A 17,916-nucleotide genomic window follows, 5' to 3' on the forward strand; every position below is an offset into this window, starting at 1 on the left:
AAGTAGGGGTCTTCATAACTCAAAAAGGACACTAGAAGTTATAACAAGAAGACATAAGGGAGCTCATGGATCAAAGGCCACAATTCTATGCAAACTGCAAGTGTTCAAGCATTCAAGCATTTCAACACAAATTTCAAGTATTCAAGATAACAAACGAAGTCAAATCAAATACAAGACGTTCAAGATCAAGGCTACTTATTCGTGATAAAATTCGTGGCAACAATCAAAGCGTTTGCGACGGTTAAATCAAATTCAAAATCAACCTCAAAGGCCCTTGAATTTATATCAGAAAAGAAGAATCTGAGAAACCATAGAGATTGTAACACTCAAAAATTTGAAATCAAATACTACGATTGTTGTAATATTTTTCGGTCTTAATTTTATTTTCTCGACAAAATTTATTGTCTACAAATTCTGGCACACCAAGTGAGACAATCTCTACCTCTCATCTCAACTTTTCAATCATCAAAGTTCAAGAATATCGAAATGGCTTCATGAAAATCAACTCTAGATCAACGTCCACCAAGACTGCTAATTTCAGGTTCTATGCTGATGTGAAAAGCATCCTCGATGTTACCTTTGGAAGCTTTGGACCAGTTACGAGGAGCAAAGCAAGCTCATTAGGACAACGAGCACCCCAAGTGTCGTCCTCATCAATCCCTATTTTCGGATCTTCATCCTCAAAAAGGAGCAAGATCTTCCACAAACGCACCTGAAGGAGGAAGTGATGTTGCTGAAAAGATTAAGAAAACTTTTGCTCTGCTTGACCTCTCCGGATCCAAGAACTCTGCTGTAAAGGAAGATGATGATACTTCAAGTGATGGATCCTCCCCACTTACACCGCATAGCCAATCGAGGATCAATCTGTGTGACAATCCATGCAACTATCCATCATCCCCGGCAATCATGCAAGCCATGGTGACAAACACTTCATCTGTGGAGGAGCAGTTGGCAAACTTGATGGAAACAATCGCTGGCTTGACCAAGTGCATGAGAAATCAAGATGCTAAAATTGACGAGCTAACATACAGGGTAGGAATCTTGATGGAAGAAGAATCCACCCATGCACTAGCAAACTCCCAGAAGTTCCAGAGATTGATTCTCCTCCAAGACGAGTAGCATCCGCTAAGGCTATCCCTGTCTCATTTGAAGGGATGATTCCAATCGATCAACTGAAGGAGTTCATTGAAGGAACTATTAAGAATAAGTATGAAGTTGCTGCCAAGTCCTACCTTACATACACAAAGTCGTACACTGCAATGATCGATATGCTGAAGATGCCTGCTGGCTATCAACCTCCAAAGTTTTAACAGTTTGATGGTAAAGGCAATCCAAAGCAACATGTGGCGCACTTAGTTAAGACATGCAACAACGCTGGGACTTATGGAGATTACCTCGTCAAATAGTTTGTCCGCTCGCTAAAAGGAAATGCTTTTTATTGGTATACAGACCTTGAGGCGGGATCTATTAATAGCTAGGATCAACTAGAGCAAGAGTTCCTCAATCACTTTTATTGTTCAAGACGCACTGTGAGCATGGTGGAACTCACAAATACTTGGGTGAACCAGTTATCGACTTTATCAATTGTTGCAGGAATGCAAGCCTCAACTGTAAAGACAGGCCTAGTGAAGCTTCTGGCATAGAGATGTGCATCCAAGGCATGCATTGTGGATTGTGCTACATCTTGCAAGGTATCAAGCCTAAAACATTTGAAGAACTTGTAACTCGTACCTATGACATGGAATTGAGCATGGCCTTTGCTGGAAATGAAAGGTTGCCTATCTATGAACCTCCAGAGGGATCGACAAGCAAGAAGTCAGGAAATGGAGCAAGTTCGTACCCAAGTCTGAAAACAAAGAAGCTATGAATGTCAACATATCACCTGTGAAGTTCACGATGAAAGTGAGCAAGAAACAGAGTATGAAATCCACTTCTTTTCAAGATAAGCCAAGTGGAAAGTTGACTCTAAAAGAAATGCAAGAGAAGGAGTACCCATTTCTGGATTTTGATGTGCCTGCAATTTTTGAAGAGCTTCTCGAGTTAAAGCTCATTGAGCTTGCGAAGATGAAGCGGACAAATTAAGCTAGGAAAACTGATGACCCAAATTATTGCAAATATCATTGACTTCTGATTCATCCTCTTGAGAAGTGCTTTGTCTTTAAGGACAAAGTTATGGACTTGGCCCGTGAAAAAAAGATCGTGCTTGAAGATGAGAAGGCAAGTGCGAACCAAGTCTTTATCACCTTTGGCTCATTCAGTCCATATGAATTATGCAGTTTCAAAGAAAGTAAAGATGAAGAATAACTAGAGAACAACAAAGTCGGAGTTAATCATCTTGATGATGATGAAGGTTGGACGTTGGTGACTCGTCGTAGGCGCCACAAAAGGAGCCTACAGAAAGAATCAATAAATCAACCAACAAGGAAAATGATGGTAAAAAGACCAAGGAAATGGAATCCAGTTAAGCATTTGAAGAAGGCAAAAGTGGAAGTACACCACCCTCAAAAGCCACGATATCCAGTGACCTTGGAGTTCTTACCAAGTTGGTTCCGCACGAAGATGTCCCATGAGGGTATTGATGCCTCTTGTTGCCATGCTGAGAAAGGGGAAGTGTGACGACCCGACCCGTCGTCACGTGAGTTACCGCCCCGTTTCCCCATGTTATGCTTCTTTTAGTTTCATTATCAGTATTTGATGTGTTAGAGTTGGTTTGGAATGGTTTTGATAAGAAATGAGACACTTAGTCTCTTTTAAGAAGGCTTAAGTTGAAAAAGTCAACCGGATGTTGACTTTTGTGTTAGAGGGCTCGGATTTGAATTCCGATGATTTGGTTAGCTTCGGGGGATGATTTGTGACTTAGGAGTGCGATCGGAATTGATTTTGGAGGTTCGGTGTAGAATTAGGCTTGAATTGGCGAAGTAAGTATTTTGGCGAATTCCGGTTGGTAGGTGAAATTTTGATCCGGGGGTCGGAATGAGATTCCAAGAGTTGCAGTAGCTTCGTTAGGTGATTTTGGATGTGTGTGCAAAATTTCAGGTCATTCGGAGGTGTTTTGGTTGGGTTTCTGATCGAATGCGTGTTTCGGAAGTTTTAGAAGAACTTAGGCTTGAATTCGATGAGAAATGATGGTTTTAGTGTTGTTTGAGGTGTTTTAATGATTGGAGCAAGTTTGAATAAGGTATTAGATCATGCTTGTATTTTTGGTTGAGGTCCCGAGGGCCTCGGGGTGATTTCGGATGGCTAACGGGAAGTTTTGAGCTTAAGAGATTGCAGAACCTGTGCTGCTTCTGGTATTTTTGCTTCTGCGGAATTGGGACCGCAGAAGCGGTACCGCAGAAGCGGGAGGAGAGACGCAGAAGCGGCAGGGACCGCAGGTGCGGAATTGGTGACCGCATCTGCGGAGTCGTAGATGCGATAGGAGGACCGCAGATGCGGTATTTGAGCTCTTATGGGGATCCGCAGATGCGTTAATTTGTCCGCAGAAGCGGAAGGCGCAGGAGCGGATATTAAATCGCAGAAGCGGATATGTCCGCAGAAGCGGTGCATTGACCGCAAAAGCGGGAGCCGCAGATGCGGAAATGACTGGTCAGAATAGTTTTTATTTCCCTTCGCGAATTTTTGAAAGGGTTTCATATTTTCACTTCGGACTTGGAGAATTTGGGCGAGTTGGAGGAGAGGAATCAAGGGACTTCATTGAGGTAAGAATTTCTAAACCAAAAACACGATTTTATGGTGCAAACACATGAAATTAGACTGAAAACTCAAGGATTTAAGGTCAAAAATGATGGTTTAGGGCTTGAAACCTAAGAGAACAAAAATGGGAATTTGAGGGGTCATTTGGACTCCGATTTTGGTGTGTTCTTTATATGTATAGACTCGCGGCGAGACGACGAATCCGGTGATGTGATTTTTATAATTTTTCGAGAAGTGGGCCCGGGTCTCGGGTTTTGCCAACTTCGTGATTTTCGATGTTTTTCGAGTCTTTTCGATTGGGTTATATTCCCTTAGCATATTGTGACGTATTCGTTGTGGTTTTGGTCAGATTCGACGTACGAAGAGGTGAATTCGAAAGGCAAGGGCATAGCAAGCTAGGACTTTGGCCAGCTTGAGGTTAGTAATAAATGCAAATGCTGTGTTGAGGGTTTGAAACCCCGAAGTTGCACAACGTAGTGCTATGTGAGGTGACTTGCACGCCGGATAACAGGCGTGGGGTAGAGCACCGTCGGGGATTGTGACTTGGTCCGTCCCGCTTAATAAAAATTACTACCTATTTGTTTGTAGTTTTCGTGATATCCTTATAAAAATGGATTAAATTGTTATCATTGGGCCTTGTGCCAACTACTTGAATCCTTCAGGGATTGTTTTAATGATTTCTTACCATATTCATAAATATTAAACTCAGTCCTAGCATTTAATACTGTTTTGCAAACTCAGCCACCTTTTCTCAAAACTTGGAACTTAAGTAATATTTTTAATGAAGTTTAAGCTGAATATTTTTATACTGTTGTGTGATTTTTGGACTGAGTATGGGATCGGGCTGCGCGCCGCAGTGGTTTAATAATGATATTGATATGAGGCCAAGGGCCTGTTCGATGCCACGAGATGGCTTATTATTGCGCTTGGGCCGTAAGGGGCCCCTCCCGGAGTCTGCACACCCCCAGTGAGCGCCGTCGACGTTAAATAAATGGAGCGGGCTGCACGGCCGCAGCGGGGTACTGGAGGTACCGGTTTATGTGTTGCATTGCATATTTACTTGTTATTTATTCTCCTTCTGGTGTGACTTTATTATAAATGTTTTAATGTTTACCGTATTATGCTATTGGTCCACGTTGTTGTATTTATAGCTTTACCTTGTATTTATTTAGGATTTCTGATCCTTAGACTTTATTTATATTTATTACTTTCTGAGTTGGAAGTACTCACCATAATCCATGCACCTTGTGTACAGATTCAGGTACACCACAGGGTGAGTGAGGACTCGTGTTAGCTGAGTAGCATCATCCGGGAGTATCAAGGTAGCTGCATGGCGTTTGCAGCTCTGATCTCTCCTATCTATCTTTGTTATTTTATTCGTAACTTTCCTAGTCGGATTTGTAATAGGTGGATAATCTGTTTTAGAGGCCCATGTTCGTAACACCAGATTCAGTGGGCTATTTAGTATTTTATTTTGAGGTTTTCGAATGTTAGAGATCTAATCAAAATTTCCGTACTAATGAACATTTAATTATTTACATAGGTTATTTAGCTAAGGTTGTGTAAATGGTCGGGCTTGCCTAGCAATGTGTTGGGCGCCATCACGACCGGGGTTTGGGTCGTGACAGGAAGAAAAGAGTGATTGCCTACCATTGACATCATCTTCAGAAAAGCTCGTCGAGTCCATTACTAAAGAAGCTAATGCTTGCGAGGAAAAAGTTACATTCACGATGACGATTTTCTACTAGGTGACACTCCTCATAACCACCCATTATCCCTGGTTGTCTATATGCGCGATGAAAGAGTAAATCAAATTTTGGTTGATGGAGGATCCTCAGTGAACATATTGCCAATTCGCACTATGAAGGAACTTGGCATCCCCATGAACGAACTCTCGGAAAGTCGTGTGATGATTCAAGGATTCAACCAAGGGGGGAAAAAAGCCATAGGCACGATCAGGTTGGGAATCACCATTGAAGATATGCAATCAAGTGCATGGCTGCATGTGATCGATGCAAAAACTTCATACAATATCTTGCTCGGAAGGCCTTGGATACATGAGAATAAAGTGGTTCCATCTACCTACCATTAATGTTTGAAGTACTACGAGGGTGATGTCGAGAAGAGGATAGTTGTTGATGACGAGCCATTCACCGAGGCTGAGTCACACTTCGTCGATGCAAAGTTCTACTTGAAGAATCGCATTGTGAAGGAGCTAAAAGCTGATAATGTCAGGAATGACAAGAATGACGAGTTCACGACTGAGAGAACTGAGGTGGTTGCCGACAAAACCAAAGCTGTTGCTGAGGAGGTACACCCTAACCCAAATAAATTTCATAAAGGGAACACTGTGGCTCACAGCAAGAAAGTAACTTATTCGCTCCAATATGTCCCTAGAAAGAAGAAAGATGAAGGTGAATCATCTAATCTCCAAACAAACATGCTAAAGGGGTTAAATCTTCCGATCAAACGGATTGAGGTGATAAAGTTGTCCTCGAAGCTACTTAGAAAGTCTGTGTCTCAAATTCGCCACAAGATATAGCACTTCCTGCAAAGCGTACAGATGAAGGTTTTGATCCCAATGCTTACAAGTTATTTGCAAAGGCTGGATACAATCCCAATGAGCCGTCAAAGTTAGGAAAGCTCCCATCAGAAGCTGCTACGAGGCAATCGCGTGAAGGTTTGGGATATAAATAACACTCACCAGTGTGCATCTCCATAAGAAGGGCAAGCAATAATTATATCATTGTAGAAGATGAATCCACCACTTCTAACAAACCTTCTGTCTTTGATCGACTTGGAAAATCAACTGTGACGACTTCCGTATTTGAAAGATTGGGTCCATTAAAGAAGGGGAACAAGTTCCGGAGAAATTATCAAAGAACACCCATTTCGTCTAGGATCCAGAAGATCACTAAGGATTTCCAAAGACTGGTTCCTTCTAGAATGAGGCGACAAACAAAAGTCATGGTTTTGTGTGATGAGGTACTAAAGGTAAAGCCATACACTGTGGTCTACACTAAAGAACGTGATGAAGACGAAGGAAGTGTGGTTCTTCGTATCATGTTACTGCACAAGGCGAGCGAGGTGTTTCATCTTTAATGTAGGATGTTTCACCGTGTTATCACATATCCTTCAACGATGGGGACCCTCAAGAAGATAAAGACGCAAAGGATGCTCTGCCTGAACTTGAAGAAGGGATAAAGGCAACAATTGACGCTTTGAAAGAAGTAAACCTTGGCATCGATGAAGAACCAAGACCCACTTATCTAAGTGCTTCACTAGCAGTTGATGAAGAAAGCACTTATATTGAGTTACTCAAGGAGTATAGGGATGTCTTTGCTTGGAGTTATAAAGAGATGCCTGGCTTGGATCCTAAAGTAGCAGTCCATCACCTTGCAGTCAGGAATGATGCTCGTACTGTTAAGCAAGCTCAAAGGCGTTTCAGGCCGGACTTGATTCCCCTGATTGAAACCGAAGTTAACAAACTTATCGAAGCTAGCTTTATTCACGAAGTTAAATACCTAACATGGGTCTCAAGTATTGTCCCTATAAGGAAGAATAATGGCCAGATTCGAGTGTGTGTTAACTTTAGGGATCTCAACAATGCGTGTCCCAAAGATAAATTCCCATTTCCTATCCCAGAGCTGATGATCGATGCTACTACTGGTTATGAGGCAACGTCATTCATGGACGGTTCGTCAGCATATAACCAAATACGCATGGCACCAAAAGAAGAGCTCACTGCATTTCGCACCCTAAGGGTATTTATTGCCACAAGGTAATGCCTTATGGCTTGAAGAACGCTGGTGCTACCTACCAAAGGGCTATGCAGAATATTTTTGATGACCTTCTCCACAAGAACGTCGAATGCTATGTTGACGACTTGGTGGTAAAATCAAGAAAGAAGAGCGACCACTTGAAATACTTGAGAATGGTGTTTGAGTTGCTCCGGAGGTACCAACATAGGATGAATCCATTGAAATGCGCCTTTGGAGTTACTTTCGGAAAGTTCCTTGGTTTCTTTGTCCGGTATCGAGAGATCAAAATTTATCAAGCTAAAATAGATGCAATTTTGAAAATGCCCGAGCCTCCGGATATTCATGAATTGAGAAGTTAGCAAGGAAAGCTAGCAAACCTTAGGAGATTCATCTCAAACCTAGCTAGGAGGTGCCAACCATTCACTCGCCTCATGAAGAAAGGTATTCCTTTCAAGTGGGACCAAGCTTGTGGCAATCCCTTTTAAAGTATTAAAACTTACTTGATGAAGCCTCCAGTTTTGGCAGCTCTTACACCTGGAAAGCCATTGATACTATATATTTCAGAACAAGAAAGGTCTATTGGAGCACTGTTGGCCCAAGAAAATAGTGAAGGGAAAGAAAACTCCCTTTACTACTTGAGCATGATGATGACACCAAATGAGCTGAATTACTCGCCAATTGAAAAGTTATGTTTGGCGCTAGTCTTCTCTATCCAAAAGTTGAAACACTGCGTTCAAGCTCATGTCGTTCGTCTTGTTTCTAGAGCAAATCCCATCAAGTTTGTGATGTCAAAACCTATCCTTAGTGATCGACTAGCAAGGTGGTACCTCCAGTTTCAACAATTTAAAATTGTGTACATCCCTCAAAAGGCTATAAAAGGACAAGCGTTAGCGGACTACTTGGCAGATCAGATGAGGAGGCAATGGTCATTGAAGTTCAACCTCCATGGAAAATGTACTTTGATGGTGCTGCACATCGCGGAGGAGCTGATGCTGGCGTAGTATTTGTGACAGCTCAAGGTGAAGTTCTGCCCTACTCTGTTACATTGATGCAACTCTGCTCTAACAACGTTGCTGAGTATCAAGCATTAATACTTGGGCTTGAAATGGCTGTCAAAATAAAGAGGTTGCAATTGCAAGTCTTTGGTGACTCTTAGTTAGTGATCAACCAACTTTTAGGTAGTTACGAGGTCAAGAAACCTGAACTACGCCCATATCATGATTATGCTAAAAAATTAATGGGGTGGGTTAGTGACGTGACTATTCAACATGTGCCTAGGAAAGAAAATAAGAAGGCTGATGCTTTAGCTACCTTAGCTTCATCGTTAACCCTGCCTGATTAAGTGCAAGTTAGTATCTGCCAAAATGGGTAGTACTGTCGCGCCCCGTTTTCTCGCGAAAGCGGGCTTCGATATGTGAAAACTCTTGTAAAGGAAGGGTTAAAAGAGAAGAGTCACCACCTAACAATTTTTAAGGTGCGTTAGGGCACCTTTTTGCAAATAACTTTGTTTTAACTAGTCTACGTCACCAAAGTTCGGGTAAAAGGGCTCAAATTACCTCAAAGAGAAGGTTTTAAGCACTCTTCGAGATCCACAACTGTGGGTCCCGGCCGAACTTGAATTATATGGATTAGTCTATGTGATCAAGTAAGCAAAGAGAGAGTACAACGTCTAAGAATTTTATTATAAAAAAAAGATTTTGAATAGAGGGGTACAACTATTTGATTCAAACAGAAGAGAAATAAGATGGGGGGTCCGAAGTTTTTTAGTCTAAAGGATCACCCCGTGCAACATAAATAATATTTCGTAACTCCCTCGAGATGGGGTGTTACTCATATTCTTCAGCGGGCACAGACTATCATCTCCTGCTACCCGATTACTATGTTAATGTTGTTACCTAAAAGCGTTCTAATTCAATTCTAAATCGTACCCTATGCGTGCACTACCCGTCCCACACCTATGGCCCAGGAAGTATTTGACCTCTATTTGGGTGGTTCTAGACCTCACTTAGGCTGCTCGGAAATGTCAAAACTAGGCGACATACAAAAACACATTGGACTTCACAGATAGGCAGTTAAGGCTCAAGTTTGCCTCCACACTTAAACGACAAATGCACGCAAGATAAAATTTTTTATGTTAAGCAGTTCAGAATTAAGAACTTAAATCCCTATAAACATGATTTCTATGTGACAAGGCTTTAAATCATGCAAGTAGTTTCAGAAACCAAACATTGCTCATAGACAGGATTGTACAATTGTCGCATATTAATTGTTGAAATTGCAAATTTCCAGTTATTAATCCTGTAGATGTTGCACCTAAGTGACTTATGTAGTAAAGACAGTGGAATCTATCGGGAGAAACCCAGAATTACTCACGCTTTTGATAGTGACCTAAGTGAACAATAAACAATGTTGAGAGGGGGCATCCTTAACAGTTATTAAAGCGAATTGTGGTATCCTATAGGCAGGATCTTTAACGATTAGCACTTGGAATTGATTTTATTTTTATACATTGACCTTATATGCATGTTTTCTAGGTGAACAGTGCGATACAATAACAAATGAGATGATTAAAATCCTATAGGCATGATCTCTAGTGGATATACTGCAGCGATGCAATTTGAAGGAAAGTTCAACGATATGTATTTCCTATGGGTAGGTTTTCTAATAACATGTAGCAACAAGGATAATTGAAGCATTTGAGCTCATGCTTTGCTAGTAGACAAGTAGTGTGAGTGTGTGCTTTTTCTAATGGCATGATTTCTACAGTGTGCATAGAGAGTGAATGACACATATAGTAAATATATTATTAAGTCCTATAGGCATGCAAAGATTATTACAGGCCTAATAATGAGTAAAGTAGTAATATTACATAACAGTGAACAGGACAACAATAGGCCCAAACAAAATAAATAAATACCGAGCATTGCTGGGTCTTCCATATCTCTTACACAGCATACCCAAGACTTCGACAAAGAGCCACGTTCAATACACGACTCAAGGGTCCATAGAAGGGTCCAAACCAATTCACTTAACCACAACACCAAATGTTTCACCACTTGGAACAACCCATATAGATACACAGTACATAACAGGGAACTAGAATAGTAGGAACAGTTTTGGAGGTTGAGGGAGTGACTAGGACCACGCCCTAGTGTGTCAGAGTTCACAAGGGCCTCAATTGGACCCCGAGCAGTGCTCACACTAGCAAGACCAACAATAGAACCTAGATAGCCTTGGCTTTCCGCCGGCTAAGAATGAGAATTCAGAATAGTATGAGTAGCAAGTAAGGAGAGTGGATAGTGATGGAGGGACAAAAATTAAGTAATACACCAAGTTGAGCATACAGAGCAACTAGTCAAGCAAGCCAGTAGGTTCGGTAGGACTTCACACATAGCAAAGTACTACATAGACAACCTCATATTGAATGAATTAGGAGAAGAAACAGGTTTACGGGCATACATGAAATTAAACTAGTTGAGACCTAAAGATCCAAATTAAGTTAAGTATACATCCTGCAACTATATTAATCAGTATTTAGACATGACGGGGGGACACACATGGTGATACTGGAGAAACATATTAGCATAGTAGCAAAGTCATAGTTGATAAAAAAATAGAGGGTTTATCTTAAAAATCAGGACATCAAGGAAACATGTTCAGAGCAAATTTTAAAACAGTATTCTATAGAGTTGGGATTAATACACAACGGTCAATCAAGCGGACACAAGACTTAGCACTAAAGATTCCTTCAAATGGGGGTGGCTTCCATAGAGTTGGGGTGATATACAAAACAAAAATATGCCAAAATTTTGTAACTAACAGCATATGGTCACAGTAGTCAGACTCATATCAAAATGGACTTTCATTGAAGTTCAAAACTGAACATGCTCAGATGCTAAATGGTATTAAACTCATTCTAGAAAGCAAGGAATCACAGAAGTGCAAATCAAACAGTAAACTATCTTGATGTTTTATACTTCAATACCACACAAGAGGGGGAGGGGGGGGGGAGTGATTTGTGTGGTACCCAATTTTTTGCTTAACTTGATTATAGAAGGACCTGGTTCTTCTACGTGTTCCAACTACTACTGCTGCGGAATAATAAGTACAGAAATTAAAGAACACAAAGATTTTACATGGAAAACACCTGGCTCAAAAGGTGAAAAAACCACGACCTACTTTCCAGTAGGATTTTCCCAAACTCTCCACTAAAATCATTCAGCAAAAAAGTGCATTTACAAAAACTCTTTTGTAAACCTAGGATTAACTCTAATCCGATTGTGGCACACAACCTCAACTGTTGCGACAACTTCAAGTTAACTCTAACTTGAAAACTCTGAGTACCTAATACAATTGCTTCTAGATAAGCTGAAAGGTACAATATGAAAATACTTACTACAATTGAACTAGAATAAAAGACAACCACTTGGAACTGGTTCTTCTATCTGGTTCAAGTAACTTCAGGTTCGCACACTTGAATCACACACGAATTGCTTGCTAAATTGCCTTGTTATTTTGCTCTCAATTCGCGTTTTACTTCTGCTTATGTGCATTACCTGTAAAAGAGAATAACACTGATATTTATGAAGTTAGTAAATAGAGATTGACTAGAATACTGATGCTACTCTTCCTTGGTGGAAGAGTTCTAGTTGATCTCAACCTCTAAATCTATCCATATCTTAAGCCATGTTCTCTTTGAGTAAGGAGCCTTTCTCCTTATCTAATATGCAACCTTTTCGATCATGATCAGGAGATATCACTGTTGGTAAGTGAGGTTTATCTCCTTCACGTGCATCTCACATGTTTGAGTTGACCATAACTGTGCCTCACAAGGATGGACCGGGTCCATGTCTGAGTTCCTTTGTCAGTCTTCAAAACTTCACCTGTACTTAGGCCAACAAATTCCCCCTTTTTGATGATGACAAACTCTGTGCTTTTCACTCACTTAGGCCCTGTTAGAACTCAACTTATTCATCAATACAAAGTAAGAAAAATTATCTTATCATCAAGGACCAGGTTCATTAGGTTATAAACATCACTTATTCAGAATATATAAAGCACAATATCTCTTCCCCCTTTTGGCATCATCGAAAAGTTGCATAAACATAGTGTGATTCCCAGAATTTTAACAATTACTGGCCACAGGGGCAGCTGCAAGTGCAATCATGGATTAATCATCAGTAATCAAGCAAACATATTCAAACTATCAAGGAAATATAAACAGTCAACAAGAGCAAAACCAGTTAATTTCATCGATAGGAGATATGTTTCTACCACAATCCACAAAAAGAAACAAAAATAGTCAAAACATGAGCAAAACAACAAAAAATCCCTAATCTGGGTCACTGAAGATTTTAGACAAGGTTCAGGAAATAAAGGCTAAAGATCTTAAGTCTTGGAAGAGCTGGAGGGTTGGGTTTGGGCTTGGAGAAGGTTCAGCATATTTTGAAGAATGCCATCATTCTTCTCCTTTTCTTTTGTGAGCTCAGTTCTAAGAGCATCCCTCTCAGATTCCACCTCTGCTAAACGAGCCTTCAGCCTAGCTATCTCAGCATCCTTTGCCCCACTCTCCTGTACCAGAGCTTTGACTTTGCTATTTATAGGTGTCTTCTTAGATGAACCAGGTTCATTGGGAATGGCAGTCACCTCATAGTCACAAGCAATCAAAGTGTTGATTCCAAAATGGTCTTTGCTTGTGGACATCTCCCACTTCTTCAGTGGCACCTTACAATAATCCAGAACAGTAGTCAGAATAAACCCATAAGGGGTGGCATGGGCCTTGGAGCCATTGATAACCCTGTCCAGTAGCTTGATGATAAATGCAGGCCAGTTGATTTGCCTGCCACTCTCGAGACACTCCATCAAAACCAAGTCCATATAGTTAGCAATGTGCCTTCTTTCCTGCCTAGGCAGTAGGCACTTGTTGACAAATTCAAACAGGACTTTGTGGCAGGCTTCATTTCACTCTTATGCATAAATTTGGCCTCATTCACTTCTGTAACATCACAGAATCTCCTAGTGATTTCAAGGGAAGTAGGAAAGGAATCCAGACTTGGCCATCTTTGCCTTGTGTAGTCATCATACCCTTCAGCAGGGATGTCAAGGATCTTACCCAGCTTCTCTGCATCAAAAGTCACTTGAACCCCATTCACTTGGCTGGTAACTCTGCCATCCTTGACCTCTGCATTGGCCATGAATTCAATGATTTCATTCCTTGATAGCCTTCCATCCAACTCAAGGACCATGTCCTTCCAGCCCTGAGCAGCTAGTGCATCAACCAAAGGAACCATCCCTGGTTCCACCAAATCCTTCAGAAGTCTACCCTTCAAGATTTTTCTTTTGCCAAACTTGGCCAGCTTGTCTTGTTCAACATCAGACTCACTCTCTTCTTCACACTCCATTCCTCCTCCTCAGCAATTCTAACTTGTTTGGTTTTCACAGCAGACCTTGTCCTCTTGGCCAATGAAGGTTCAGCAGTCTTAGACACAGATGAAGACTTCTTGGAAGAAGTCTTGGCCCTTTTGGGCTTGGGGGTCTGAACCTCCACAGTTGTGTGTTCTTCCTGATGGACCTGTTCCATCTCATCCACATCAACAGCCTCAGCAGGCTCTGCAACCTTAGTTTTTCCTTTGTCCATCCTCTTCTTCTAGCTTTCTGCCATAGCTCTTTGTAACTCACTCTCACTCTGCTTCGGCATACTTCTTGTGGCTCTTCCCTTTGGAAATGGAATCTCAGCAGTTGTTGGAGAGGCAACCTTTCTTTTCTTGGTATGCTTTGCAGTGCTGGAAACCTTAGGGGTTGGGGTTCTCCTTTCTTGGGGTCGTAACTAGCACCTACTTTCTTCAGAAGGTCTGCTAGAGTTTCCTCAATAGATGAACCAGGTTCATCTACATGTGAACTTAAATTGAGCAACCCTTCAGCAGCCTCCACTGATCCACTTCCCCCTATTTTCTTGCTACTTTCTACTACAAACTTGTCTCAGCCCACAAATAGCTGGTCTAATCCATCTCAGAGGTGAGTGAAGATCAGCCCTCCTATCCTTTTCTCACATCACTGCTCAACCCTCACACTCCGTTTTCTTTTTCACTTTTATTTTTTTACCTCCTCTCCTTCTTGACTAGGTATTTCCACATTCATACAGACCCAACTAGAACAAACCTATTAACCAGATTTTCAACCAAAACGGAGCGTACCTCTGAAGGGGGATTTTGAACCTTCTCAGAATCAGAAGACCCAGTTCCTTCCCCCTCATCGCAGATTTTGAAGGAATCATCTGAGTTTTCAGATTCTTGGGCTTGGCTAGCCTTCAATTGCGCGTTCAATCTTTTTAAAAGTGCACCTGTAACCACAGTTTTGCGAGCCAGCATCTTAACACGTCTTCTCCTACGTTGGGGGGTAGAGCTGGGTTGAGGAGGTGTGGAGGAATCAGAAGGGTAGGTTTGTGGAGAGAGTGCCTGGGTTATCTTGAGGGTTAGACATTGTTGCTAATTTCGTAAGAGGTTTTTGAGTTTGCCTTTTTGAAGAAAAAAGAATTGAGAGCAAAATAGATTTTGACGGTTTAGGAATTATGAGGGTGGCAGATGGTGATAATGGTTTTTAAAGAGAGAGGATTAATTAATGACTAACTGTAGCTTTTTGCAGTCAATTAGAAGTCCAATCAACCTGAAATTTCAAGTGGAATGAGCGGTTAGGCTTCCCTAGATTTTAGGCATTTTGTGCGGTGAGAATTCTAATGAAGACGGAACTGGTTCGAAATTAAAAGGATATGTTTTAGATTATAGGTAGGACTCTGCTCATGAATTAAATATTAATTTTTCTAATTGTGCAGAGTGTACAAAACATACCTTGTTATTCAGATGAACCAGTATGATGGACCAGGTTCTTCACTAAAAATCCTCTTAATCATGCCTCTATTTACCAAAATAGAGAAAAATTCGTTAGAGATCAATGAGTCATATCAACACATGTCACAGAAGTATACTATTTACAGTATGAGACTGAGCAAAGATGAATCTAGATATTTACACAAGTTCCAAATTTTCTAACCAAAAAAAACTTTATTTTTTTCTCATATATTCTTTTTTAATTTTCATTCTGAACTGGTCCCATTAGGTGATCTTAATCATCCCTAATTCTAACCTGTTCCTTTCAAAGCATTATTCGCTTAGTGCTTTTGTAAAGATGTCATCAATCTGCTTATCAGTAGCACAAAATTCTATTGTGATCAATCCTTTCTCATAGTTGTCCCTTAAGAAATGATGTCTAACATCTATGTGCTTAGTCCTCTTATGATGAACCGGGTTCTTAGTCATACTAATAGCACTAGTGTTATCACAGAAAATAGGGATGCAACCAACTTCAGTACCAAAATCCATCAACTGCTGTTTGATCCACAGCAGTTGAGCACAACAAGAGGCAGCAACAATATACTCAGCCTCAGCAGTGGATAAGGCCACTGAATTCTGCTTTTCAGTGGCCCACGATACCAGGTATGAACCAAGAAAATGAGCCATACCTGAGGTTCTCTTCCCATCCAAAAGGAAACCTGCATAGTCAGCATCAGCATATCCTACTAGATTAAAGTTACTACCTTTTAGGATACCAAAGGCAAAGGTGCAGTAAGTGCCTTTCAAGTAATCTCAATATCCTCTTGACATCAGTCAACTGGGATTCCTTAGGATTTTCTTGAAATCGAGCACAAAGCCCTACACTGAAGACAATGTCAGGTCTACTAGCAGTAAGATACAAAGGTGAACCAATCATACCCCTATAAAAACCCTCTGATCAACAGATGAACCAGGTTCATCTATGTCTAATTAGTAGCTGTTGCAATAGGAGTGTCTATTTCCTTTGATTCATCCATTTTAAACTTTTAATCAGCTCTTTTTGCTATATTTCTACTGACGGATCATGGTTCTATTTGGGTTTTTGTTTGATCTGTAAGCCTAAGAAGAAGTTAAGCACCCATCATGCTCATTTCAAATTCACTCCCATTAATTTAAGCAAATTCCCTTACTAAGTTTGGTGCAGTGGTTGCCCCAAAAATTATGTCATCAACATATATTTGTACTACTAGTAGATCCTTACCTTTTTCCCTCAAGAATAGAGTGCTGTCAATCTTACCTCTTTTGTATCCATGTTTAAGCAGGAATTTGGATAAGCGTTCATACCATGCTCTAGGAGCTTGCTTAAGTCCATATAGGGCCTTGTCCAGTTTGTATACATGATCTGGACACTCCATTCTTTCAAACCCTGGAGGTTGTTTGACAAAGACTTCTTCCTTCAAGTAGCCATTTAGGAAGTCACTCTTCACATCCATTTGGTGAAGGGTAAATTCCATGTGTGCTGCAAAGGCTATGAGGAGTCTTATTACCTCCATTCTTGCAACTGGAGCAAAGGTCTCATCATAGTCTATGCCCTCCTCTTGGCTATAACCTTGGACCACCAACCTTGCCTTACTCCTTGTAGCCGTTCCATCTTTATCAAGTTTGTTTCTGAAGACCCATTTAGTGCCAATTATTGATCTGTCCTTGGGTCTTGTGACCAGATGCCATATTTAACTTCTTTCAAACTTATTGAGTTCATCTTGCATTGTATTCACCCAGTCTGCATCCTGTAAAGTCTCAACAACATTTTTAGGTTCAATAAGAGATAAGAATGTATCAAAAGCACACATATTCTTTAATTGAGATCTAGTTTTCACTCCAGAAGTTGGGTCAGTAAGAATGTTCTCAATGGGATGGGAACTTTGATACTTGTAAAGTTTCAAAACCAACTGATTTCTGTTTGGTGTTTCTCCCATATTCTGTTGCTGAGGAACATGCTCATGGATAGGTTCCATTTGGGAATTAGATTCACTTCTTCTTTGTTCAGTTCCCCCTGTCAGGTTGCCCTGGATGGAAGAACCTGTTCCATCACTTGTTCCTTCTTTTGGTGCATCTTCAGCTTGAGCTGTGACTTCACTCAATTCTTTTACCAGCCCAATAGCTTTATCTTCATGTTCCTGTCTCTCAGAAAGAATGTTAGTTTCATCAAAAACTACATGTACACTTTCTTCCACACACAAAGTTCTTTTGTTGTACACTTTATAAGCTTTGCTATGTGAAGAATATCCCAAGAATACTCCCTCATCACTTCTGGGATCAAACTTACCTAGGGAGTCCTTTCCATTATTGTGCACAAAGCACTTGCATCCAAATGCCCTAAGATGGAATATGTTTGGTTTCTCCCTTTAACTAACTCATAGGGAGTCTTTCTATAAGAGGTCTAGTCATGCACCTATAATGATGTAATATGCAGCATTTACAGCTCTGCCCAGAAGCTATGGGGCAGTTTACGAGAAGAAGCATAGTCCTAGCCATATCTTCAAGAGTCCTATTCTTCTTCAGTCAACTCCATTTTGTTGAGGAGTCCTAGGGGCAGAAAACTTATGATCTATACCATGCTCATCACAAATTCAGCA

Source organism: Nicotiana attenuata, chromosome 7 (assembly GCF_001879085.1).
Source record: "Nicotiana attenuata strain UT chromosome 7, NIATTr2, whole genome shotgun sequence".
NCBI classification, from domain to species: domain Eukaryota; kingdom Viridiplantae; phylum Streptophyta; class Magnoliopsida; order Solanales; family Solanaceae; genus Nicotiana; species Nicotiana attenuata.